We start from the raw sequence: 26,694 nt of genomic DNA on the forward strand, positions 1-26,694 counted from the left end.
AATCACTTATATAAGTTTCCAAAAAATGTTTCTTAAAAAACCTCTACAAACCTCCTTTAAGGTGAAGATGAATCGAAGCCAAAGTTCAAATTTTCAAGAGCACGGATCTGGAGAATCAAACATCCGTTTGAGCTGAAAACCTTATCGGTTGGTCGCCACCAGCTAGTGACTAATCGATTAGGTTTTCAGCTCAAACGGGCGTTCGCTTCTCCAGATTTGTGCTCTTGAAAATTTAAGGTTTGGCTTCGATTCATCTTCACCTTAAAGTCATCAGAAGCTGCTACCGAAAGTAATCAGGAGCTGCTACTTGAAATATCCAGTAGTTTTGTTAGGATGTTCCCAAAAGCTTACAAGAAGCATTGTCTGATATTTCTGATATCCACTTCAAGAAATCTTTCTTTGAGTCAAGTGAAAAATAAGAGTATTAATTCAGGTGAAGAAAATTCTGGCGGCCATCTCGGATTTTGACGTTATCTTGAATTTAGGTAGTAGAATAAGTAGAACTAGACTCTAAAAAAAACATCAACGATTGTAAACTTGTTTCTTTCTTGTTGGCACTTATTGCACTCCCCAAAATCGTAGAACATGATTTAGAAAATCTTTCATTTCATAGGGTAAATACCATTGCTAATCTAGTTTTTGTAGTCTATCTTTCTAAGTTTAGTCACAGCTTTCTGATAGTGGTCTCAAAATTCAAAACGAGCGGTGCACTGATGATGAAAAAAAGTTTTTCTGACGAAATTAAAGATGGCCGCCACAAAATTTTCAGCTTCAAATAAAAGCTATATTCTTCCTTTATACGATGCCACTAAGTTTGCTATGTATTCAAGGGAACTAGCTGGCGTACGAGAGGTCCACCAATTTGAGAAAGCCTAAACGACGAGTTTCAGCATATACTAGCAATCAGTAACATAAAATTGAAATTCTAACGATGTGTGCCAATGACGGCCTGGTTTCAGCGAGAATGTCTCTTCTAAAAATCTGAAATCTCTTTAAGGCTTTAGAAACCCCCTTTAAAGTCATCCAAGCTTTTCTTAAGGATGCTACAATTCCATGTATCCAAAAGCCTTTTCTGAATAATGTAGGTTAATTAAAATGAGCATAAAACAAGATACAACCTTCTGCATCTATGTTCATTAGAGTATCAACTAGTGAATTTGTCATTCTGGGCTCAATTGAACGCGATTTACTAGTCTACGGAACGAAACAGTGGCATAGGGTCAATTTTCAATATATTTGAAACAAATATTCCATACAAACTTCGAATTGAATGCGCCAGCTGGGGGAGTAACCAAATGAGTTGAAATTTTGAGAGAGCTTTTTTCTTACTCTAAGGCACATATCTAAGGGGTGCCCCGTTTTTGTTTATGGGCCAGTCTAATGTAGAGAAAAGTACATCTGAATATCTTTTAATTTCGCTTCAAGAAGTCTACGAAAGTCTGTCGACTTTTTCTAAATCTGTCCAATATCTTTTTTAAGGTGTACTGAAACCTTTTTCGAAAGTCTTCCGACGCTTCTGCTATAAGTTTTTTTCCAGTTGATATCAAAAACCAACTGCCAAAGCACCACTTTCTGTACGATCCAAGCATCCAGGAATTTACAACGTCTTTTCTAAAAATCTCGCATTGGCGTCTCTAGAATCCGATTTTGTATTAGCTTGTGTACGTTTTCAGAAGCCACTTGTGTATGTTTCTATAATCCTCTTCTGGAATCCTGATTCCTGTTCTAAAAGCCTTCCAAAAATGCCCCACAAAACGTACTACAGGAAGTCTAACGAAAGTCAAAACTTGCCAAACATTTCTTATAGAAGCCTTCAGATGATATTTCTGAGTGCCTTCAAAAAACTTCCAGAAGCCGCACCTGAAAGGCTTTTGTAGCTTCTTTTGGAAATTTAAAAACTTGTTCTTACTCTGAAGTTAGACTTCAGAGACCTATCGCAAAAGTCTGCAGAAGTCCTTTCTGAAAGTCTTCCAAAGCCTCTTTTGAAAATCTCTTGAAATATTGTTCGGAAGTGTTTCAGCCTTCCTTCCTGCCAGCAGATACTGAAAGTCTCTATTAGTGTTTTCGGAAGCCTTCAAAAGACTCTTCTAGACGTGCTCAATAGTTTATATTGAATTTCTTCATTGCTTCTGCCGGAAGTTTCGCTTCTAAGAATTCACCAATTCACTGAAAATTAAATGGGTTATACACTACATATATAGAATATAGTGATACTTTTTTCGTATCGATATATTGAGTAGTACTTGAGATTTGCTTCTTTAAATGGATAGGGTGATTATAATAACGTCCCGTGCGGCCTAAAAACGAAACTAAATTTTATACTTGAACAGAATGCACATGAATCATCTTCTATCAATTTGATCTGAGAGCCCTTCCAGAGGGATCAGTAACTGTAAATAAAATATCGGTCATGTTCACAACATGGAATCTTAAGCGGTTACTACACGCCTCAAAAAAATCTTCTTTTTCAAGTTTTTCTTCAATAGGTACGAGCCTTATCTAGAAGTTACAAAACATAAATTGAACGTTAAGTAAAGCAGTAAAGCGCTATTTGAAAGACTGAAAATCTTCTGGAAGCTCCTCAATACTTTTCTGTATGTCTCTGGTTAGAAGTCTGCAGAAGCCTTTCCCTGACGTCCTTTGAAGTATTATAGAAGTAGCCTTTTGCCTTGTTTGAAACATTGCACAGTGAGAAAATCGGGCTCCAAAACGCGACTAAATGCAATATCTCAGCTGGGTAACGGTTCCAGGAAATGATTTTGGCCATTCTAGATCGGAAAAAGGCTGCTGAATCGATTGGTGGCGGTCCCATTGACCGGAGACTTCGCCCTGGCCACCTAGAGCCCTGGAATCATCCTGAGTTCCTTACAGCAAGTAGAATTAATGGAACTGAAATGAGCGGTCATGATTACGTTTTGCTGCGAAGCCGCACACGAAAATATTCTTACATGGGGGATTTAGTGAAATGAATGATTGACCGTTATGGCCATTTTATGGTTCCGGAGCAAACCCGGAACATCCGTAAAATTGGAAATATTAAAAAAATATATTCTGATAGTTCCTTTGTCTCTTGTTTGTTATAAATAAGTATTCTTACAATTCGTATTCAATAATGTGAATGTTTGCCCATTACGGCCATTTTATGATTCCGGAATTAACCCGGAACATCCGAAAAAATGGAAATACTGAAAAAAAAAAAAATATTTTCTGATAGTTCCTTTGTCTCTTGTTTGTTAGAAATAAGTACTCTTACAATTCGTATTTAGTAATCTGAATGTTTGACCATTACGGCCATTTTATGGTTCCGGAACTAACCCGGAAAATCTGTAAAATTTTCCATATTGAAAAAAAAAAAAAAGATTATTTATATGTTCCTTGTTGATTAAAATTAAGTATTCTAACATATTGGATTTAGTGATATGAATGTTTATGGTTCCTGAACTAACCCGGAACATTTTCCATATTGAAAAAAAAACCTGATCGTCCATATGTTTTATATCAGTTATGGATTTATCATACTCCAATTGACATACATGGTCACAGTAGATGAGAAAAATAATATATGCAGCATGCTTCCAATTAAAATTATCTCGTCTGGATTAGAGAAGTACTTTTTCATATACAGTCATGTCTCCCTCACTCGATATTCCGTATGTCGATATCGAACCATAGCAATAGTTCTCGAAAACTTATTCATACAGACTCAAGTCAAAAAAGTATACAAACTTACTTTATCGATCCTACGTGTTAAGCAGGCGGAATTCTACACGTACCGCTCTGTACCAACTCAACTTTTCACTTTTAGAACGTTTAATTTCCGGATTTACAAAACGACGAAAGTAACATTTTCAACTTTCGCAACCTAACCACTCCTTTCGCCGCCCCGCTGTATGGAGAGACAAAGTGACTTAACCACGAATCAAAACAAAACACTACTTGAGCCGATTTTACACTGGTAGAAAAACGTCGAAAGTAACTGAATGAAACGGCTTATCATTTTCTTATAATTATTTTTGTGGGAAATAATAGAAACTACCTAGTTTTTGAACGTGAGCTGAGTGCATGCAAAATTTGAGTGAAGTACACGGCAAAAAAATGTTAAAAAGGTGATTCATTTTAAAACAGTTTTAGAAGATAGATTGTGAATTTTCCTAATTAATTTTCTCAAAACCGTATAAAAGTTACTTACGTCGATTTGAAAAAGTAATCGAGAGTTGTGTTTTTTTTATGGATACCTCGATGGTCGCATAACATCTGTAAAATTTTCCACATTGAAAAAAAAAACTGATAATTCATATGAATCAGGAATTCTGACAGAAGTTTTTTTAGGATTCCTCCAAGAGTTCATTCAAGAAAATCTTCCAGAAGTATCTTCAAGAATTCCTCCATGAGCGTTTTCAGAAAATCCTCTAGCAGATCTTTCAGGAAATCCTCCAGAGTTTCCTTCAAAAACTCCTTCAGAAATTCCGCCATGAATTCCTTCGATAATTCTTCCAGGAGTTCCTTCAGGAATTACTCCAGGAAATCTTTCAGAAAATTTTCAAGAATTTACTTCAGGAATTTCTTCAGGAATTACTCCAGGATTTTCTTCCGGAATACCCCCAGAAATTCTCCAGGTGTTTCTTCTGTAATACCTCAAGAGCTACCTCAGAAGTTTCTACAGGAATTCCTTAAGAAGTTCCTTCAGGTATTACTCCAAGAGTACCTTCAGGAGCCTTTCCAGCAGTATCTCCAGGAATTCATCACGGAGTTCCTTCAGTTATATCTACAGTAGTTTCTCCAAGAATTCCTGAAAGAGTTTCTTCTGAGATTAGTCCAGGAGTTCCTCCAGGTATTCATCCAGGAATTCAGGAATTCCTCCAGAAGATCTTTCAGGAAATCATCCAGGGTTTCCTTCAACAATTCCTCCAGGAATTCATCCATGATTTCTTTCAAGAATTTTTCCAGGAGTTCCTTCAGGATTTACTCCAAGAAATCTTTGAGGAAATCTTCGATGATTTACTTCAGTACATCCTACACGTATTCCATCAGGGAGTTCGTTCAAGAATTCCTCCAAGACTTCCTGTAGGAAACCCTTCGGGAATTCCTCCGGATGTTTCCTAGGGATTCCTCCAGGAATTCTTCAGGATTTTTCCAGGAGTTCTTTCAGAAATTCCGTCTGGAGGTTGTTCGGAAATTCCTCCAGGAGTTCCTCCAGATATTCCTTCAAATTTTACTCCAAATATTCCTGGAGGAGTTCCTTCGGGAATTTCTTCAGGGTTATTTTCAGGAATTCCTCCCGGATCAGCTTCAGGAATTTCTACTGGAGTTTCTTCAGGTATTTCTCAGGAATTTCTTTCAGGGGTTCTTTCAGGAATTTTTCCAAAAGTTACTTTAGGAATTCCTACAAGTGGAAATTCCTCCAGGTGTTTCTCCGGTAATACGTCCAAGAGTTCCTTAAGGAATTCAATTCCTCCAGGAGTTCAAATAACAAAAAAAAAAAAAAATATATATATATATATATATATATATATATATATATATACATATATATATATATATATATATATATATATATATATATATATATATATATATATATATATATATATATATATATATATATATATATATATATATATATATATATCCTTCAGGAATTTTACCAAGATTTCATTCAGGAATTCATCCAGTTCCTCAAGAAATTCCCTAAGAAGTTCCTTTTTTCTAGAGTTCCTTCTGGAGTTTCCTCCAGGAGTATCTCCATGATTTTGTCCAGGAATTCCTTTAGTAATACCTTCAGAAATTCTTTCATGAATTTCTCCAGGAGTTCGTTCAGGAATTCCTCCTGGAGTTCTTTCATGAATTCCTCCAGGAGGTTCTTCGGAAATTCCTCCAGGAGTTCCTCCAAGTATTCTTTTGAATATTACTCCAAATATTCCTCCAGGAGTTCCTTCGGGAATTCCTTCAGAGTTATTTTCCTTCAGGATTTACTTCGGGAATTACTCCAGGAGTCCCTTAAGAAATTCCTTCAGGAGCTTCTCCAGCGATTCCTCCTTCATGAGAGATTCTTAAATGAGTTCCGCTAGAGATCCCATAGGAGTTCTTCCAGGAATTCTTCCTTGAATCCCTCAAAGGATTTCTTCAAGTTCCTCCAGAGATTTTACTTTATGAATTTCTCCAGTTGTTTTTCTAGGGGTTCCTTCAGGGATTCTCCTGAAGTTTCTTCAGGAATTATTCCAGGAAACCTTCCAGGAGTTCTTTCAAAGATTTCTCTTAGCATTCTTCCTGAACTGTCAGATTTTTTTCCAATATGGAGTATTTACGGTTGTTCCGGGTTAGTTTAGGAATCATAAAATGACCATTATGGTCAAACATTCATATAACTTATTTCGACATTTTAGAATACTTAATTAAAACTAATATGGAACATAGAAACTATCAGAACATTTTTTTCAATTTTACGGATGTTCCGGGTTAATTACGGAACCATAAGATGGTCAAAGTGATCAAACATCCATATCACTAAATCCAATATGTTAGAATACTTAATTTTAATCAACAAGGAACATATAAATAATCTTTTTTTTTTCAATATGGAAAATTTTACAGATGTTCCGGGTTAGTTCCGGAAACATAAAATGGCCGTAATGGTCAAACATTCAGATTACTAAATACGAATTGTAAGAGTACTTCTTTCTAACAAACAAGAGGCAAAGGAACTATCAGAAAATATTTTTTTTTTTTCAGTATTTCCATTTTTTCGGATGTTCCGGGTTAATTCCGGAATCATAAAATGGCCGTAATGGGCAAACATTCACATTATTGAATACGAATTGTAAGAATACTTATTTATAACAAACAAGAGACAAAGGAACTATCAGAATATATTTTTTTAATATTTCCAATTTTACGGATGTTCCGGGTTTGCTCCGGAACCATAAAATGGCCATAACGGTCAATCATTCATTTCACTAAATCCCCCATGTAAGAATATTTTCGTGTGCGGCTTCGCAGCAAAACGTAATCATGACAGCTCATTTCAGTTCCATTAATTCTACTTGCTGTAAGTAACTCAGGATGATTCCAGGGCTCTAGGTGGCCAGGGCGAAGTCTCCGGTCAATGGGACCGCCACCAATCGATTCAGCAGCCTTTTTCCGATCTAGAATGTCCAAAATCATTTCCTGGAACCGTTACCCAGCTGAGATATTGCATTTAGTCGCGTTTTGGAGCCCGATTTTCTCACTGTGCATTGGTAGAACTCTCGAGGAAAACCACATTTGATGGTGTTTTAGAAGTATGGTACAGTGGGGGAAGTGTATCAGTGGGGTAAGTGGATCATTCGTCAATATTAAGCATTAATACTTAAATATGCTGAATGTTTTTGCACCATTGCTTCGTTTGAGGTTATATTCTTATGCCCACACTGATACTATTGCAAAACTAGTACTGCACGTACACTAACACAAGCAAACTTGTTAGCTTCAAAAATTAATTATTTTGAAAATTGTTTTCCATCAATCAAAAATCCACTGTATCTCTGTCTTAAGTCAAATACTATTAGGTTTTTTGACACGTGGTGAGCATTTCAGTTCTAATTGAATGAATCACAATGAAAAATATGTGATTTTTATAAATAAATACAGATATATTCTACATGGTACACTTACCCCTACTTTTCAATGGGGTGGGGTAAGTGGATCAAAATTTAAATTAATCCACCTAAAAGTTTTTTTTTATCATTTCTGGTATATAACAATAATAATTTTAAAATTTACACGAAACTTTCCGTGGTTTATCTAAGCTGAGTTGTAGAAGAGCGAAATATACAAATTTTCCTATTGAAAGCATATAATCGTACCTCATATGACCATATAAATTGTTCTAGATAGATGATACAAATTTATTCATAAATAGAATAAAAGGATTTCAGCTTGTTATTCAAAAGTAAATGTAACTAATATTTTTAAACTACAAGTGTTTTTATAAAACATCGTTAGGAATAATCCTACAATACTTCTATATAACTTACGTGTATAAATGAATGATTTTTTTTCAAATTATTCTAGCTACAATATATTTTTTGTTCGAATTAGTGGGAATCAATGTATAATATATGTATATACATATATCTTGATTAAATAAAGATACTTTTTAATTTCAAAGTATTAAAATGTAACATTACTAGCACTCATTACAAGATCAATAGTAATACCATTCTTACTATACATTATTACACCACATTTGTTTTGAGAACAAAAGTTTGTTATTGGTGATCCACTTACCCCACCATGGTGGGGCAAGTAGACATTTGGCGCAAATTTTCAAGTCCCTCGTACTGAATACATAACAATCAGAAAAATGGAAATAAATGACGATTTGAAGAATATTAGTCCCTCATTTGTCATCCACAGAAAAAAGTTTGAATTGCATTATTCACGATAGCTGTACATAACAATGAAGTTGACTTTTGATTTTTCTGTATCCAATTACCCCACGGTACCTTATCTCAAACCCATAAAAGGCTTCGAAAACCTCTGTAAAAGTCTTTAAAGTGTCTACTAAGAGTCAACAAAAGTTTCTATTAAAAATACTATTTCAGCTTGTATTGAAAGTCTTCAGATACATTATTGGTTTTCTTATAAGCCCTTAGAAATCTCATTGATCGCCATCTGGAGCATACACTCAAAATCATCAGAAGCGTTCATCTGAAATCTTCAGATGTATTTTAGATTGTCCCAAAAAGTTCGTTCTGGATGTCTCAGTAACCATCACCAACATGTCTCCGAAAGCCTTTGCTGGTACTCTCTAGAAGTGTCTTTTAAGCTTCCAGAAGCTTCTATTTCCGAAACTGCATCCAAACCATCATAGAAGTCTTCAGAAACCTCTTTTGAAGTCCCACCAAAAGCTTCAACTTGAACTCTACAGATGCATCTTGGGGATATTTCTAAAAGCTTTCATCGAAAATCTCAAAAAAGGTGTTCTGAATTTATTTATCGGCATATCGGTCTATTTTGCTCGAAGTAAGAGGGAGCATGGAGAAGAAAGCAATGAATACTAGATGGATAGGTACCGTAAGGGAACGGCGAGAGAAATTGGATTAGATGTTGAAGAGGGCATACCATATGAAACAGTATTACTTGAAACGTCACTTCCTTATGGCTAACGTCCCCTATGGGAACGGCTTGGGTGTGTTTTGAGAATTATCACGGTCGATACATTTCATTCATTTATTTAGTTAACATCTACACAGATAACACTGAATCAACAATTTCACGCCACAATACTCGGTTCGTGGCCGCATCTCTCCATCCTCGGTTCTGCCCCACGCTCGCCAAATCGATACGCACTTGATCCGCCCACCTAGCTCGCTGCGCTCCACGCCTTCTTGTACCAACCGGATCCGAAGCGAACACCATCTTTGCAGGGTTGCTGTCCGGCATTCTTGCAACATGCCCTGCCCATCGTATCCTTCCAGCTTTGGCCACCTTCTGGATACTGGGTTCGCCGTAGAGATGGGCGAGCTCGTGGTTCATCCTTCGCCGCCACACACCGTTCTCCTGCACACCGCCGAAGATCGTCCTAAGCACCCGACGTTCGAAGACTCCAAGTGCTTGCAGGTCCTCCTCGAGCATCGTCCACGTTTCATGCCCGTAGAGGACTACCGGCCTTATGAGCGTTTTGTACATGGTACATTTGGTGCGGGCGTGAATCTTTTTTGACCGCAGCTTCTTTTGGAGGCCATTGTAGGCCCGACTTCCACTGATGATGCGCCTCCGTATTTCACGGCTAACGTTATTGTCAGCCGTCAGCAAGGATCCAAGGTAGACGAACTCGTCGACCACCTCGAACGTATCCCCGTCTATCGTAACACTGCTACCTAGGCGAGCCCTGTCGCGCTCGGCCCCACCAGCTAGCATGTACTTTGTCTTGGCCGCATTCACCAGCAGTCCAACTTTTGCTGCCTCGCGTTTCAGGCGGGTGTACAGGTCTGCCACCTTTTCAAATGTTCGGCCGACGATGTCCATATCATCCGCGAAGCAAACAAATTGACTGGATCTCGTAAAAATCGTACCCCGGCTGTTAAGCCCGGCTCTCCGCATAACACCTTCTAGCGCAATATTGAACAACAGGCACGAAAGTCCATCACCTTGTCGTAGTCCCCGGTGGGATCCAAACGAACTGGAGTGTTCGCCTGAAACCTTCACACAATTTTGCACACCTTCCATCGTCGCTCTTATTAGTCTCGTGAGCTTCCCGGGAAAGCTGTTCTCGTCCATGATTTTCCATAGCTCTACGCGGTCGATACTGTCGTATGCCGCCTTGAAATCGATGAAAAGGTGATGCGTTGAGACCTGGTATTCACGACATTTTTGGAGGATTTGCCGTACAGTAAAGATCTGGTCCGTTGTCGATCGGCCGTCAACGAAGCCGGCTTGATAACTTCCCACGAACTCGTTTACTACGGGTGACAAACGACGGAAGATGATCTGGGATAATACTTTGTAGGCCGCATTTAGAATGGTGATCGCTCGAAAGTTCTCACAGTCTAACTTGTCGCCTTTCTTGTAGATGGGGCAGATTACCCCTTCCTTCCACTCCTCCGGTAGCTGTTCTGTTTCCCAGATTGTGCCTATCAGCCGGTGCAGACAAATGGCCAGCCTCTCCGGACCCATCTTTATGAGTTCAGCTCCGATACCATCCTTACCAGCAGCTTTATTGTTCTTGAGCTGGGAATGGTCGATACCTTTGTATGTAAAAAAAAAGAAGTGTTCTGAATGTTCAGAAAACTACATGTTATCGACTCCAAAACCGGCTTTAACAAATCTTCGAAAATATTTGCTGGAAGTCTCCTAGGTGTCACCAGGAGCCTTCCCGAGAAGTTTATAGAAGCCTTTAGAAGCATTCTCTAGCGTCATTGAAAGCATGTACTAACAGTCATTGATGAACGTCTCTAGAAGTCTTTTCAAAACATCAAGTTAAATCTCTTTGAATGTCTCCAAAAGTAGTTTCAAGAAGTCACCTGGAGCATTTGTCAATAGTCAGAAGAGGCTTCTGGGTGTCATCAGAATTGAAAAGTCTCCAGATGTCTCTGTTGCCGGTCTCCATACGAGAGTCTTCGAAAGCCTCAACTGAAGTTCTTCAAAATTCTGAATTTTTTTTTCAGAAACTGCTTCTGTCCAGAAGTCTTCCCGATAAGTTCATACACACCTCTAGAAACATTCTCTGGTGACATTAAAAGCATATGCTAAAATTCATTGATGAAAGTCCCCGGAAGCCTTTTCTCAATATCAAGGGAAATCTACTTGGATTTCTTTCAAAAGAGTTCAGAAGCCTCTTCAGGATTATATCTGAATTGAAAAGTCTCCAAAGGTCTCTTCTTCAAGTATCCAACAGCCGCAATTAAAAGTTTCCAGAATTCTGGATTTTTTTCTTCTTTACGTTCCCGGATACCTTCTTAAGGTGATTAAAGAACGAAGCACCACCTCAAATTTTCAAGAGCACAACACTTGAGAACGAAACAGCGCTACGCGTAGAAAATCTATCCCAGTGGTCACCACCAGCAAGCTAGTAATTTGATTGGGTTTCAACGCAAACTGTTGTCAGATTCTCTCGTCTTGTGCACTTGAAAATTCAAAGTTTGGCTTCGTTTTATAATCACCTTAAGAAGTCTTTGGATGCGTATTTTTGAAGTTGAAAAAAGCGCTGAAACAATTCACAAGCTCCTTTTGAAGCTATTCAAAATCCTTCAACGGAAGTTCACATGCCACGGTTATATGTCATCAGATAGCCTACCATAGCAATTGACTGGGATTTTCTAGTAGGCCACAAGACTGATCTAGAAATTATCAGAAGCTTTTTTTCTGAAATCTCCTTGTGTTTTTCGTGGATATCACGCTATGTCTAAACCAGCAGATTATGCGAATTGATTGTACCTCGGATTTTTTCCGCTAGAGTTCAGTATTTGGGTTATATTTTCATAATCGAAAGGTTTCAAAATATTCCATCGGTGAAAATTTTCCCATACATTTTGTATGGGCTGAAAAGTATAGGAAAACGTGATTTTCATTGATTTTCATAGTCTTTATATGAAAAAAATACCTAAAAAGTGGAAAAAATCAAAATTTCACCGATGGAATATTTTAAATCCTTTCGATTATGAAAATATAACCCAAATACTGAACTCTAGCGGAAAAAATCCGAGGTACATTCGATTCGCATAATCTGCTGGTTTAGACATAGCGTGATATGTTCCAGAAGCTTTTTTCAAATTACAGAAAATCCTAAATACCTACGTAGTCTAGGAAAATCCCATCTGTTAGTTGAGAATCTCTGCAGAGTCTCTGGAGTATAGAGAAGCTCATAAAATCTCCCGAAGTATTTTGAGGGTTCGAAGTTTTTGAACCCCTTTTTGGGCAAACTCTTTGAATTTCTCGCCCAATCATTTTTCTGAAAACCTTTTTTTTGTAAAAGCCTTTCTTGGAAGCTTCCGAAATGCTATTCTGAAAATCTCTAATACGAACTAATCGATAAATACATATCAGGAAACACCTTCCGAAGAACTTCAGGAGCCTCTACCGGATTAAGTAAGAGCATAGTTTTTCCGGCTTTTCTTTACGAATTTTCTCAACGGTGAAAAAATTTGTGGAAAACTTTTTCCAGTTAATATTTTTTTTATTCCTGAGAAAATTTGCTTTCATTTTCATAAAAAAAAAACATTGTTTCTACTTAATGGCTAGAGATGCTAGTATTGGAAAGTCAGCAGAAATTAATAACGCCAAACAATTTTTCGACTGGGCTGTGTCGCAAAAGGTGAAAAACCAATTTAAAAAAGATTGGGAATTTATCTATGCAACTGAAAATGACTATTCAGAGGCTGAAAAATTTCTTCAGGAAAGATTTTCTAACCTTGTTCCAATTCCTGGAACAAAAAAATATCATTCATTTATACCAAAAGACGAACGAAGCATTTTTGCTAGTGAATTCTCAGATGCACATGAAAACCAAGAAAATACAGCATGCTTTGTACTTAATAATACAAAGAAACGAAAATCTTCTGGGGTTAGCAACCAAGACAATCTTCCCGGTTGAAAAAATAGATAGTATTAAGATGAAAATGTAAGTTATATACTGAAAAATTGAATAAATAAAATTAAAAAAAAAATAATAATCTTATTTGTTCCATAGAAAAGAAAGAATCCCTTTTCAGTGTAATGAAAAATTGAGGCAGAAACAGTTTTTTTTCAGTTTTTCTTAGCGGTGTAATTTTTCATAAACAAATATCATCCATTCCGACTTAGAGTAAAGTGGGGCAAAAGTTCGAGTGGGGGTAAGAGTTTCTTTTTAAGATTTCTAGCTCAATTCAAAACAATTCTTATAAATGTCATGGTGGTTCGAATGCTATTCAAGTAAAAGACTTTCACTCCAAATATCATACAAATCGATTGAGATTTGGAAAAGTTATGGCTATTTGTTGTTTTTCGACGTGAATATTGTAATTTTTGGTCAAACTTTCGTTGCATGGAACCAATTGAAGATAAAATCTTTTTTCAATATTTTATGTAAGGACGTTTCTAGGCCTATCATAAGGTTGCTTTGAGGTGTATTAGTTTTTGCATAAATGCTTGGAAACAATTTTTGGCCCATAGTGGGGCAAAAGTTCGAATCAGAGGGGCAAAAGTTCGACCCCTGTATAAAATCACGTAAAAATTTGCAAATTGCCTAAAATCCACATATTATCTTCAAATTTAGTTAAATTCGTCTGATCGTGTGAAAATTGTCACTAAAATTTTACATTTCCACTTAGTTTTGCGCAAAACTGCTATTTTTGAGTATATTACAATTAACTCGGTTTTGGGCAATTTTTTGATGAAAATTTAGTGTGTATTTTTCGTTAAACTTTAGTTTACGGCTGGTGTAAGGCATGCTTGTCATAAAAGGATCGATATTTTGTGTTTAAGCCAGCGAACTTTTGCCCCACACTAGATTCGAACTCTTGCCCCACCGGTGGGGCAAAAGTTCGAATAAGACAACCAATTTTGAAACTGTTATAACTAAAAATGAGTAAGCATTTTGACACAAGTTTGTTCAGCAAAATTATAGCCAATATGTTGAAGGTTCACTGTATGGTATTTGTTTTGTTACAACTGCTATTGTTTTCCTGGAAACTTTGATTATACCACTAAGGTCGAACTTTTGCCCCACCTTACTCTATACTTCATTAAGAGGAAAATAACCATCATCGTTTTACAAATTTTCAAAACCAGTTTTTTTTGCTCAAAATTGAAGTAATGCTCGAAAAAATCTATCACTGCATTGCATTTGCTATCTGAAATACGATGATAGATTATCATAAGGATTGATTATAATTTGAACGAGAAGACTGGTTTTCAATTTTTGATGATTGCTGATGATTGAATGATAGATTCTTGAGTCTTAAAACCAATCCCATATCTTTTTTTCAGATGTTTTAGAAAATATGCAATTGCTTTGATAAAAAATCTTTGTTTTTCCGATGCTTCGATTTAAATATGGGTTTTCAAAGTAAAGGCTTATATGGTCATTTTCCACAAAATTGGCCATAACTCAAAAACGAAAAAAAAAGCACATTTCAAAAATTTCAGCGATTAAAGCTTATGAAATTACCTTCTCAAAAATATATTTTTGAAAGTTTTCCACTAATTGGAACATAGTTTTCCGGCTTTTCTTTACGAATTTTCTCAACGGTGGAAAATTTTGTGGAAAACTGTTTCCAGTTAGAGTAAGGTGGGGCAAAAGTTCGACCTTAGTGGTATAATCAAAGTTTCCAGGAAAACAATAGCAGTTAAAACAAAACAAATACCATACAGTGAACCTTCAACGTATTGGCTATAACTTTGCTGAACAAACTTGTGTCAAAATATTTACTCATTTTTAGTTATAACAGTTTCAAAATTGATTGTCTTATTCGAACTTTTGCCCCACCGGTGGGGCAAGAGTTCGAATCTAGTGTGGGGCAAAAGTTCGCTGGCTAAAACACAAAATATCGATCTTTTTATGACAGGCATACTTTACACCAGCCGTAAACTTAAGTTTGCGGAAAAATACACGCTAAATTTTCATCAAAAAATTGCCCAAAACCGGGTTAATTGTAATATACTCAAAAATAGCAGTTTTTCGCAAAACTAAGTGGAAATGTAAAATTTTGGTGACAGTTTTCACACGATCAGACAAATTTTGCTAAATTTGAAGATAATATGTAGATTTTAGGTAATTTGCAAATTTTTCCGTGATTTTATACATGGGTCGAACTTTTGCCCCGCTGATTCGAACTTTTGCCCCACTATGGGCCAAAAAATGTTTTCAAGCATTTATGCAAAAACTAATACACCTCAAAGCAACCTTATGATAGGCCTAGCAACGCCCTTACATAAAATATTGAAAAAGATTTTATCTACAATTGGTTCCATGCAACGAAAGTTTGACCAAAAATTACAATTTTCACGTCCAAAAACAACAAATAGCCATAACTTTTCCAAATCTCAATCGATTTTTATGATATTTGGAGTAAAAGTCTCTTACTTGAATGGCATTCGAACCACCATGACATTTATAAGATTTGTTTTGAATTGAGCTACAAATCTTAAAAAGAAACTCTTACCCCACTCGAACTTTTGCCCCACTTTACTCTAATATTTTTTTTTATTCTTGAGAAAATTTGCTTTCATTTTCATAAAAAAAAACTTTGTTTCTACGATGCTTCTTTCTTGAGTTATGATTTTTCAAAGAAAAGGCTCAAAATGGCACATTTGCACATTTTTCACAAAATTGGCCATAACTCAAAAACGAAAAAAAAGTACATTTCAAAAATTTCAACGATTAAAGCTTATAAAACTATCTTCTTAAAAATATTTTTTTGAAAATTTTCCACGAGTTGGAGCATAGTTTTTCTGGCTTTTCTTTACGAATTTTCTTAACGGTGGAAAATTTTGTGGAAAACTTTTTCCAGCTAATTTTTTTTTATTCCTGAGAAAATTTGCTTCCATTTTCATAAAAAAAAACTTTGTTTCTATGATGCTTCGTTCTTGAGTTATGATTTTTCAAAGTAAGTAGTGTCAGGGGAAAACAAAAAATTTCCAACTGAGTTTTCCGGGAAAATAGGCGACCCTGAATTTTTCTCAATTTTTTTTTATTCATATATTGATTAGCCCTGCCTGTGGAAAAAGTTTCATGAAAATCTGAGATCTTTCGGCCCAAACCCGTACGGAAATAAAAAAAAATCCCCATGTCTGTTCTGGATGTCTTCAAAACTCGCTTTAAGAAGTCCTCGGAAGTCTACTGGAAGTTTCAAACAATTGTTATGGATGTTTAAAGCTCATCATTGCAGAATTGCTGCTAATATCTAGAGGCCTTATTTAGGAACCTCCTCTGGATGAGTCCAAAATCTTTTTCTAATCATATACAGATCTCTTCTGGGAGTCATTAGTAGGTTCTTTTTTATGTTTCCAGAAGCTTATCTTATCTATACCAACACTTCACTTTTACACACTGCAAAAACGAGTGTGGCACTTCATCATTTTGCTTATATACAATCGATGTAAATGTTCGTATTTATAGTACTTACTAGAAAATCGAACAAAACCAACATTTTTTCAAAAGCGTCAAAAAGCCTCCAAAAATCGCTCTTACATGTCTCCAAAATTCTTTTCCGAGAATTCTCCTAAATCGTCTTCTGAAAGTCTTTTCCGAATGTTCCATGGAACTTTCTTCTGGAAGTCTTCAGAAGCTACTTCTTCCACAAATTCATAACCAGGAACCCTAAATAATCAAATAGCACTTTAATTCGCCCTGCGTGCTAATATAGTGCTATCATACAGCAGAAATGCACTATATTGGCCGTATAATAGCTCAATAAGCCCAATAAGGCGGATAAGAAGACTAGTGGTTACTTGGGTCATGTTGCCTTTTGAGCATATCCTGAATGTCTCCGAAAACGTTGTCAAGAAGTTTCTTAATTTTTTTTTCTATATTTTGCAAAGAATCGATTGAGAAGAATCTTCTGAATTTCGCCAAACGAGATATTCTTTTATGTCTACAGAAACTTCTAGAAGAGTGGCGGTACGTTCCGCATAATTTTTGGGTGGACGTTTAGCATGATGGGCGTTTGGTATAAAGAGAATTATATGCCTTCGTTAAAATACTACCCTTCTAGAAGTGTCAATAAACTTTTTCTAAAAGTCGTCTAAACCAACTGCTAGAAGCCTCTACAAGATTGTTCTGGATATTTCAAACAGCTTCTGCTGGATTCTTAAAGAAGTTAGGCTTCTAAAGTATTCAATCAGATGCATCTGTTGACCGTTTCAAGAAGCTTTACTACGATGTTTCCAAATGTCCGAGAACTATTTCAATTTCTTGAATGTTAAAACAAAGCATTCTGTCATTCCTCTCTGAATAGAAGGCACATTCTGAAAGCAAGATTTTCATTAATCAACCTTAGCACATGGTTGACTGCAACGAAACAAAGTCCGAAAGGATCCGATAGTGCTCCAACAGTAAGTATTCCGTCTGGAGCTTTTCCATCAGCTCGTATCCAGGCAATAAATGTAAGTCTCCCCTTCGGGAAACCATACAGTCCATCTCGAAGCCGGGGAGAGGAGTCTTTCGGCGGCATCGTCTGTTGGTCGCTTTCGGACTACAACGCCATGGTGCGATGCTGCACTTCACCCCGGCTGGAGATAATCCGGCAGGGCAAAAGATGAATGGCAAAAGTTATTTTGAGTCAATTAGGTTTTTCTATTGTTGTCGGGGTTTTTGTGCCGGCGGAATCGGTTTTCGTTCCAACAACGCTACGATGGAAGATAATTAATCCTCGAGTGCACGCGGTAGAAACCCACTGTGGGCGATCAGATGGTCAATAATCGAAAAACAAATACTTGATCTGATAGGGTTTTCTTGTACATAATTCTATTAAGATATTTCTGGAATACAAGAGCAGCATTTGTTGTACTTTCATTCACACAATATGTTAAAGTTAGAGTTTTTACTGATAACACAATATATAGTTGCATAAGCGCAAATATTGATATTGATATTTTTACACTGTTTGATAGCTTTATCAAAAACTCTAAAATTCTAAGAAAAATATGATGAAATAAAATTTTGTATTTTTGTTCGGCTTAATGTGAGGACTACCCTGAAAAAATAAGTTTCTTTTTTATCGAAACTCTACACATTCCATCCTTTTTTATCCAAAGTATTCCCCGGATAAAATTTGTTTCCAATGATAGTTTAAAATGTAAACTAAACGACCGTGAACAATAATTAGTATCAAAACTCATTATTGCACTACAAGCCCTATTCAAAAGTTTGTCTCGAAAACTTTTTTTTTTTTTAATTTCTTTTTTTTCTTTTCTTTTTCCAAACATTACATTCATTATTTCTTATATCTAGGTGTTCTGTGTTATTAGACTACACTATCATCCTAATTTGGTAACACAAATCTAAGATTTTATTAACATTTTGTTAACAACATATTACATTTCATTTGTCGTAGCAGTTCAGATTTTTTTACAGGTGAGTTGATTTCACCTGCTTATAAGAGAAAAAAAACGTTTTTAATATACTTAACCTAACTTAACCTAAACATATAACGCATTAATCGTGGCAAAAGAAGATTGTAACGATTTTTGCCTGAAATTATTAATTATTTTATTTGACATTTGTTCCAATGTTTCAACATTGGATATTCTATGTAACTCATTGGCACTATACCAGGGAGGAAGCCTCAGAATCATTTTCAAAGTTTTATTTTGAATTCTCTGCAGAGCTTTCTTCCTGGTATTATAACAGCTATTTGTCTCGAAAACTTGTTTTTCGAAGACTAGACATCCAGTTTGTGTCACAAAGTTCATACATATGACATAAGACTGCGAAAGTATCTATGACCACCAATTTACGTGAAAACAGCCCATAGTGCGCGAATCTCCCCACTTCATGGCGACGAGATTGCTCTCGTCGATATCCCCAGTAATAAAGTTATTTTTTTTTTCGCGATATGACCGCTACCGAGGTGATCTATTGCGCATCGATTCTAAAAGATATTGGTCGTTATCCATGACAATAGAATATTTGCTCGTTGAATTTCACTAGGAGGAACGAATGTAGAGGATATGGCCAATGAATAATGGCGCTTCGTGTCCTATGCAATGAATTGATATAGCACTACCTTGTTTGTAAGGATGACGTAAATGTCCCAAGATAGAAATATTCAGGCCTTTCCTGGAAGTTTGTTGTATCTTACTATTTTTATTCTATATTGTATTGGAATATTCGGCAATCATGCCTATGATTGCTTCAACTGTTTTGTGTAGTTGACATATTTACACAACATGTTTAAACCAACCATATATATATTTAAATAAGTTAAAATTCATAGCTTTGCCAATCTGCCTGACGTAGTCTTACGTCAATCAAGCTGCAATGTCTTATATGCCAGCATCATCGCAATATAACTCTCCCAGGTGAATCCCTGATGGACCAAAATTGCTCCCGACCATGACGTTGTGTATATGAAGTTATGGCGAATAGAGAGAGAAAAAAACTGAACAAAGATGGAATTGGGTAAACAAAGCAGCGTTAAGTAATACCAATAAAAACGCCACCTCCGATATTGTACCTGGTATCAAAGGACGCGGGATAAAGGTGCCATTCGCCGGAGATAACTAGAAGAAAGACCAAAGCAAAAGGCAAACAAGCGCCTGAAAATGGTTGCGGAGATGCCTCATATAGGGTAGGTACAAAACGTTTGCTGGTGAAGGTTGAATAAATATGATGCATGCAGGTTTGCGATTCTACCCTTGAATAAACTTGAAACGGAACGGTGAAGAGATTAGAATAACATGATATTCAATCTGTTCACGAAAAAAAAGTTGATTGCATTGTAATGTAATTTGCGCATAAAGTAAATTCATTTTTTAAATTGCATTACGAAACATCAATTGTTATAAGCTTGAAAAACGTTATAAGAATGTGTGACAATTTAAATCGAAGCAGCTTATGAGCACTTCCACAGTTATTAACTGAGAGCTTTCTTTGCCGATTGACCATTTTTTGCATGTGTATATCGTGTGGCAGGTACGAAGATACTCTATGCCCTGGGAATCGAGAAAATTTCCTTACGAAAAGATCCTCGACCAACGGGATTCGAACCCACGATCCTTAGCATGGTCATGCTGCGCGTTTACTGCTACGGCTATCTGGGCCCCATGGTTGGATCATCCAATTTGAATCATATCGATGGAAGACACAATTTAAGCCTTAAAGGAGCCTTAAACCGGTTACAAGAGCGTCAGCCTGCTTAGATCTGGCTGAATAATATTTAATTCTAACAGTGGGTGGTTTATTCTCCAACGCTTTGGTTATGTAGATATAAGCCCTATGCTGACGTTACGAATGTTCGGAGCTGTTTTTCGGCTAATATGGATACTTTTTTAGGTTATATTTATGTGACTGAGCTCGATTTATGAACAGAAAATGTGACAACTCTTGTAAGCACGTCCTAAGACCTATGAAAATTGATGTAACTAAGCTGATTCTACAATGATTTCATTCAATCCTTGAAATCACCAAAAGAATTCATCGGAAACATATTTTCAAGCACTTTTGAACGATACTATGAATAAATATTCGGGATACTTGTGGGGGAATCTGCAGCGCAAGATTTATAGAATTCATCATAAAGGATCCAGAGTCTTCATTAACCTTTTCTGATGGTCTCTTGAAGTATCCCTACAATTATCATGAGCTTTTTGTACAAATCTCCAGAAACTTCTGCTAAAAGCATCATAAAGCCTCATCTGTCAACATCCAGAACCCTCAACAAGAATTTTTGAAAAGTTTTTTGGGAAAATCGAAATATGCCTTCAAAATTTTATTTTAGAAAAAAAAAATCATCCTTAGAAGTATTAACTAGCCATTTCAGGAAATCTGCAGAAGCATCTTTTAAACAAATATTACTTCTAGTTCAGGAAGTTCAAATGAATACCAATAATAATCTGCCACATGCCACTTTTGGAAGTCTCTAGAACCGCCCTTACAGTAGTGACAAGCTATAGGAAAATATTTCTTGATGTTTTTTTTTTCTTTAACACTCCTCAGTCAAAATTACTTCATCTGGATGATTCTATCTGAAAATATTCTGAACAGAATGCTAAATTTTTTCTGAAACCTTGGTGCAATATTTCCTGAAGCTTATCTGGATATCTCCTGAAGCTACCCCTAAAAATCAAAGTTTATTCTTCAAGTATTCATCAGAATGTTCCTCTAAACGTCTATAGATGCCATTACTAAAAGTTTAAATGAATCTCATAAATAAATCTTTATATTCCACTTTTTGAAGTCTCCAGAATCCATCTTATAGTAGTGATAAATTATAAGAGAAAACTTCTTAATTTCTCTTCTTAAACTTACCTCAATCCGTAAACTTCTTTAAAATTACTTCATCTAAGTGTTTCTGAAGCTCTTCTGAACAGTTTTCTAAAATTTGTTCGAACCCTTTAAGGAATAACTCCTGAAGCTTATCTGGATATCTTCAGAAGCTACCCCTAAAAAATAAAAGTAGCTTCTTAGAGTATTCATCAGAACTGTCATAAACGTCTATAGAGCTTAATCTCTTGCTGATTCAGAAATTCTTCTAGAATTTTACATGTATCTCATTTTGAAACTTCCATAAGTTTTTTAGAGTCTCCATAAACCAATAAAAATGATTTAGTGAAATAATTTAGAAGTTAGTTCTGAATTTGCCAGAAGCTTCAGTAGTCTTTTCCACAAGAAGCTTTATCAGTATATCTCCAGAAGCCGATTTCTAGTGATAGCTTCAATTCTTAAAAAAACTCAAATGAAATCTAGAAGCTTCATGTGAGAATCTCCAGAGATTAATACTGGAAATCCCTTCTAAAAATGTCTGGAAGCATCTTCCAAATGTTTCTAGAAGATTCTATTGGAAGTCTCCAGAAGATTTTCTTCCTCCAAAAATCTTCTGAAACATATTTTTAGAAGTTTTCTGCAGCCTATGTACAGTCAGATTTCCTATTAGACGCTGCCACCTCAATTTCTCAGCTGTTGTCCAATCGATTCAGATATATGTCAGTCACAAAAAAAATCAGCTTCATCCTTTTAATATCCAATGAGAAATTAGCGTGGGAGGACGGCGGGTGGCAGCGTCTTCTGGGTGACCTCACTATATGAATGTCACCAGGAGCCAATGTCAGAAAGTCTCTTCTGCAAAAGCTTAAAATATGTTTTTTATATCTTCTCTAGAAGCCTCTTCAGAAGCTCTAGGAGTTTTTGCTGGATCTTAAAACATTCTCTTTTCGAAAACCCTTGAGTCTTCTTGACCTAGGAGTCCGAAAAAGTATTCTTGGTAGCCTTTATCTAGAAGCCCAGAAGTCTCTCAAAGACATCGCCAAAATCGTCTTCTGACCAGAACTGCCTTTACAGAAAGTATCCACAGATAGCTTTTTTCAGATGCTTCTCTTAAAATTCTATATGCAATCAGCAATTTATATGCTGATTTGTCTATATGAAGTCTTCTGAGAAATTTTCTAGGACTCATCTGGTGTAACATCCATTCTTTGGAAATTTTTTTCTGAGAGGCTTCCGAAGGTTTTTCTGGATGTCTCCGGAAGCCTGTTGTGGCAGAATTCAGGGACCTCTTTTGGAAGTTTCTGTGAAAGTGATAACTCCTGTTTATTCTTTTATCTTTTAGGGGTCTACAGAAGCCTCTATAGATCTCTCAAGAAGTATGTTTTGGGAAAATTCTAAAATTCTGTTTGAAAACTGATATGGAAACTTCCAGTACTTGAAAAACACTTACGGAAGCTATCAGAAGATTCTTCTATTAAAATTCGTGAGCTTTTCCGAATTCATATTACATAAAAAGAGAAACCTTAATGTTTGAGCCTAACGTATTAAGATTTAGAGACGGCGCAAGTGGCTTGAAGGTAAATTTTCATTCTCCTCTAAATTAAATTTATGAAAAGTTTGTTGAACATAAAAATTGTCTTAAATCAAAACTAGTCCTAGATAAGAGTAGCTTTCTCCAAATTTTCCCTCATTCTACTAAAATAATATCTTTGTTTGACCTTAACTTCAAAAATATTCAACTGATTGCAACTGCATCTTTGTAGCTTGTTGAGTTGTTTTCAAACTAAGTATACTGCACATGTAAACAAAATTTTGCTTTGACTAGGTCATTAAACAAAAACTGATCCAAACCTTTTTTTAACGAAAAAAGAAATAAGTTAGCAGGGGAAGAAAAACACAACAAATCAACATTTATCAATCCAACACAACTCCATTCTTTTGGTCTTTTGAAGGCACAAGAAGCTTCTTCTGACTGTCTCCAGCAGTGTTGATAGACTCACACTCAAATCTCAATGAATACGCTCTCCCGTGAGAGCAAACTCATTTGAGATCTGCTTCGCAAATCTCCAGCTTGAGATTTTTATGTAAAATCACTCAGTCAACTCAAACCGTAAAAAATGATTCAGTCGCAAAACCAGTCAAAAACTCGTGAAACCCGAATGTTATTGTTTACGTTCGAAAGGATTACTATAATTTTACCAGACTTACAAGAAATTATTGCCGTGTGTGAGTAAACTTTGGAACTACGAGACAATGAGTCAAAATGGTGAGCCAACTCACCCATGATTGTTTTTTAATGCTGAATTGCGTGATTGACAACTCACGCATGAAAAATCTCAAGCGTGAGCTATGAGAAATTGAGTTTTTCACAACACTGGTCTGCAGAAGCTTCTTCGAAAAAATCCCCTCAATTACAAAAGTTCCTAAAGACAACTCAAGAAGGTTTATCTGCAAGCCTTTAGAGATTTCTTGTAGAAGTCTAGAGATGCATTTTCTGAAAGCTTATAGAAGTATCATTTGCATCTTTCCAAATGATGCTGTTCGAAAGTCTTTAGAAACTTAACAAGATTTCAAAAACCTCATATGTAAATCTTTTCAAAAATTCATGTGAAGCTATTTCTGGAAATTCTCAGACACAATTCTGGAAGTCTCTTCTGGAAGGACAAACGTTTCTGATCATTACCTCCATGAGAAACCTTTCTTAATTATTTTTTTAAGCCTTTGCTGCTGGTCAACACAATACATTTTTTACAGCCACATGAAGAATTTAAAGATTCCCAAGAAATATTTCTTGAATTCCTCTATCAGGAAGACGAGTAGCCTGTTATGGAAGTCATCAGTAATATCACCAGAAGTAACTCTTGAAATCAGAATTCATTGTCGTCTCAGGAGTCTCTGAAGGGTGTTACATGAATTCAGAAGTCTCTCCTTTAAGTACATTTTATTTTCGGAAGAATGACGAAACCTTTTCTGAGTTTGAAATATACCTGGAGATCTGTTGTAATATTATGTGGTGCTCACAAAAAGCTTCTTCTGAATGTCCTCAGAAGCTGATAAATTTTCTTAATACCTTACAATCCTCAAGAGAACTTAAGAAGTTTTAACTAGAAACTTCCATAGATTCCTCCTGGCAGTTACTAGAAAAGTTTTTGAAAATCATTAAAGTGTTTCTATAAGTTTCATTTGGAAGTCTTCAGAACCTGCTTTCTGGGTATTTCTTGGAACGTCATCTAAAAAAATTCGGAATCCCAAACTGAATTTCCCTGTACACTTTTCTGGACAATTCCATAAGCCATTCTGGAATTCTTCTGAAGTTTTTTCTATATGCAAGGCTGGTAGCGAGTCACTTTTTAGTGACTTGGTCACTTTTTTGAGGCCAGTCACTTTAAAGTCTCTTTTTTGAAGCCATTTCAACTAAAGTCACTTTTTTCGTCAAAAAGTCACTTTTTTTCAACTATTTTGAGCTAATCTTTCGGGAGAAAATTTTGAATCGGCCTTCTTAATTTAGGCTTAGTTTTAAGTTAGCAGGGTGTCTACTACCTGAAAAATCCTGGAAAACCTGGAATTATCAGGGAATTTTATTCAACCTGGAAATACCTGGAATTAACAGAGGATTTCGGCTATACGCAAGAAAAAAAACCTCGAACCACTAAGGCAGCGTCCATTCATTATGTAACGCTAAAATTGAAATTTTTTGATTCCCTACGCCCCCCCCCCCTCCGTAACGCATTTTGTATGGGAAATTTTGAATTTTTATATGAGCCGTAACGCTTGAGCCTACTCCTCCCCTCCCCCTAGAGCGTTACGTAATTTGTGGATGCCGCCTAATTATTAGGGAAGAATATGTCCTTTTTGTAACACAACATTTATTCAATCAAAAAAAAATTTCGGCTGCGCAGCTGTTACAACTTGAGGTATTCAGTCCATCTAATCTAATCTAATCTAAGCGCTTGCACAGCCAATATTGAAAAGCATCCTGGAAATATCTTAACTAATTAAGGTATTTTCTTGTCAGTATTAACATTTGCAGAATATCGGCGATATGATACAAATATTAAAATGGCCAGGCCCACTGTGCAGACTTTGGGGTTGAAGGCAATTGAAAAATCATGACGATTAGGTTATTCACGCATGAATAAACTGATAAGCAATAATTTTTCAATTCAAGGAAGAAGAAACGGGGACAACCGTACCAACCGTTTCAATTCAGGGTTATAGGTCAAATCGTTGGGAGTGGCGTTGCTTAGAAAGTTAATGCACACTCCATTGTTGTTTTCCTGGGATGGGACATAGGCATTTCTTCCTCATGTCCTGGCTCTAGAGCCTTGGTTTAAGCGCCTGGGCTCGCTCTCTGAAACGAGATGAAAATTTATTTTGCCCCTTACCCGCTAAATAGGAACCCGCAATACATCCCATGAATTATTGATGTGTGCAATTTGACCAAAAATTATTGAGTATTCAAAACGATCTCACCAGATTTCAGTTGTGTACCAAACGTTTGTTGTTTTCATGTATACTCCTCAATCGTGCAACTCGCCAATGCTTACATGTTGAGTTTTGACAATCTACGGTAGCTTTTCGGTGGTTAGCAAATACAGCATTCTGCGTTTCTGGTAGCCTTGGGCTATTGGTGCATTGTCCCGTCATCTATGTATGTATCCGGACGCCAAAACCGACACTAATTTGCACTGCTTGTTCACCAGCCAAAAGTCGGACTCACAAATTAACGGAAGTTTTTGGAGCAGCTGAGCAGCAACATTGCTTGAAAAATCTTCTCAATAAGAACACTACTACCACTATTAATGAATATAAAATAACTGTAAATTCTTGAATTTCTTGTCAAACCACTATTGAAATGGAACAAAACGTTTGAAAATTTCATTTTTTTATACTCCACGAGTAAAAACTTGACAGGCGTACCACAACTTGAGGTATTCAGTCCATTCACTTTAAGTTATTTTTAATATTTATTTCGAATAACTTGTTTAAATAAGGAGGTAGGACTCAGGATTGCTGGGAAAGGCAAATACGACTCCCAGTTCTAGTTGGGTATCTTTCATGAGCATCTATATAAATAAAAATAGAATGGTGTTTGTATGTCACGAAATGGCTTACGAACGGGTCAACGGATTTGAACGATTCTTTCTCAGTTTTTTTCGTCAAGAGTTCCGACGTGTTTGTGTGTATAAAAATCCCAGGATATTCACCGGGAAAGTTGAAAAAACGAGCGCGAACGAAACTGCCATTTTATATGGGACGATCAAAAGCGTTTTTCAATAGCCTACTTGATGGCAAAACCGAAGTTTGCCGGG

At 36.3% G+C, this 26,694-nt stretch overlaps 1 protein-coding gene across 9 annotated transcripts in view; it reads right to left on the minus strand.

Moving 5' to 3' along the window:
* LOC5564565 (tyrosine-protein kinase Fer) overlaps positions 1-26,694 on the minus strand; it is a 212,270-nt gene that overhangs the window by 147,067 nt on the left and 38,509 nt on the right. The window lies entirely within an intron of this gene.

The sequence above is a fragment of the Aedes aegypti genome, chromosome 1, assembly GCF_002204515.2.
Source record: "Aedes aegypti strain LVP_AGWG chromosome 1, AaegL5.0 Primary Assembly, whole genome shotgun sequence".
Lineage (NCBI taxonomy): Eukaryota > Metazoa > Arthropoda > Insecta > Diptera > Culicidae > Aedes > Aedes aegypti.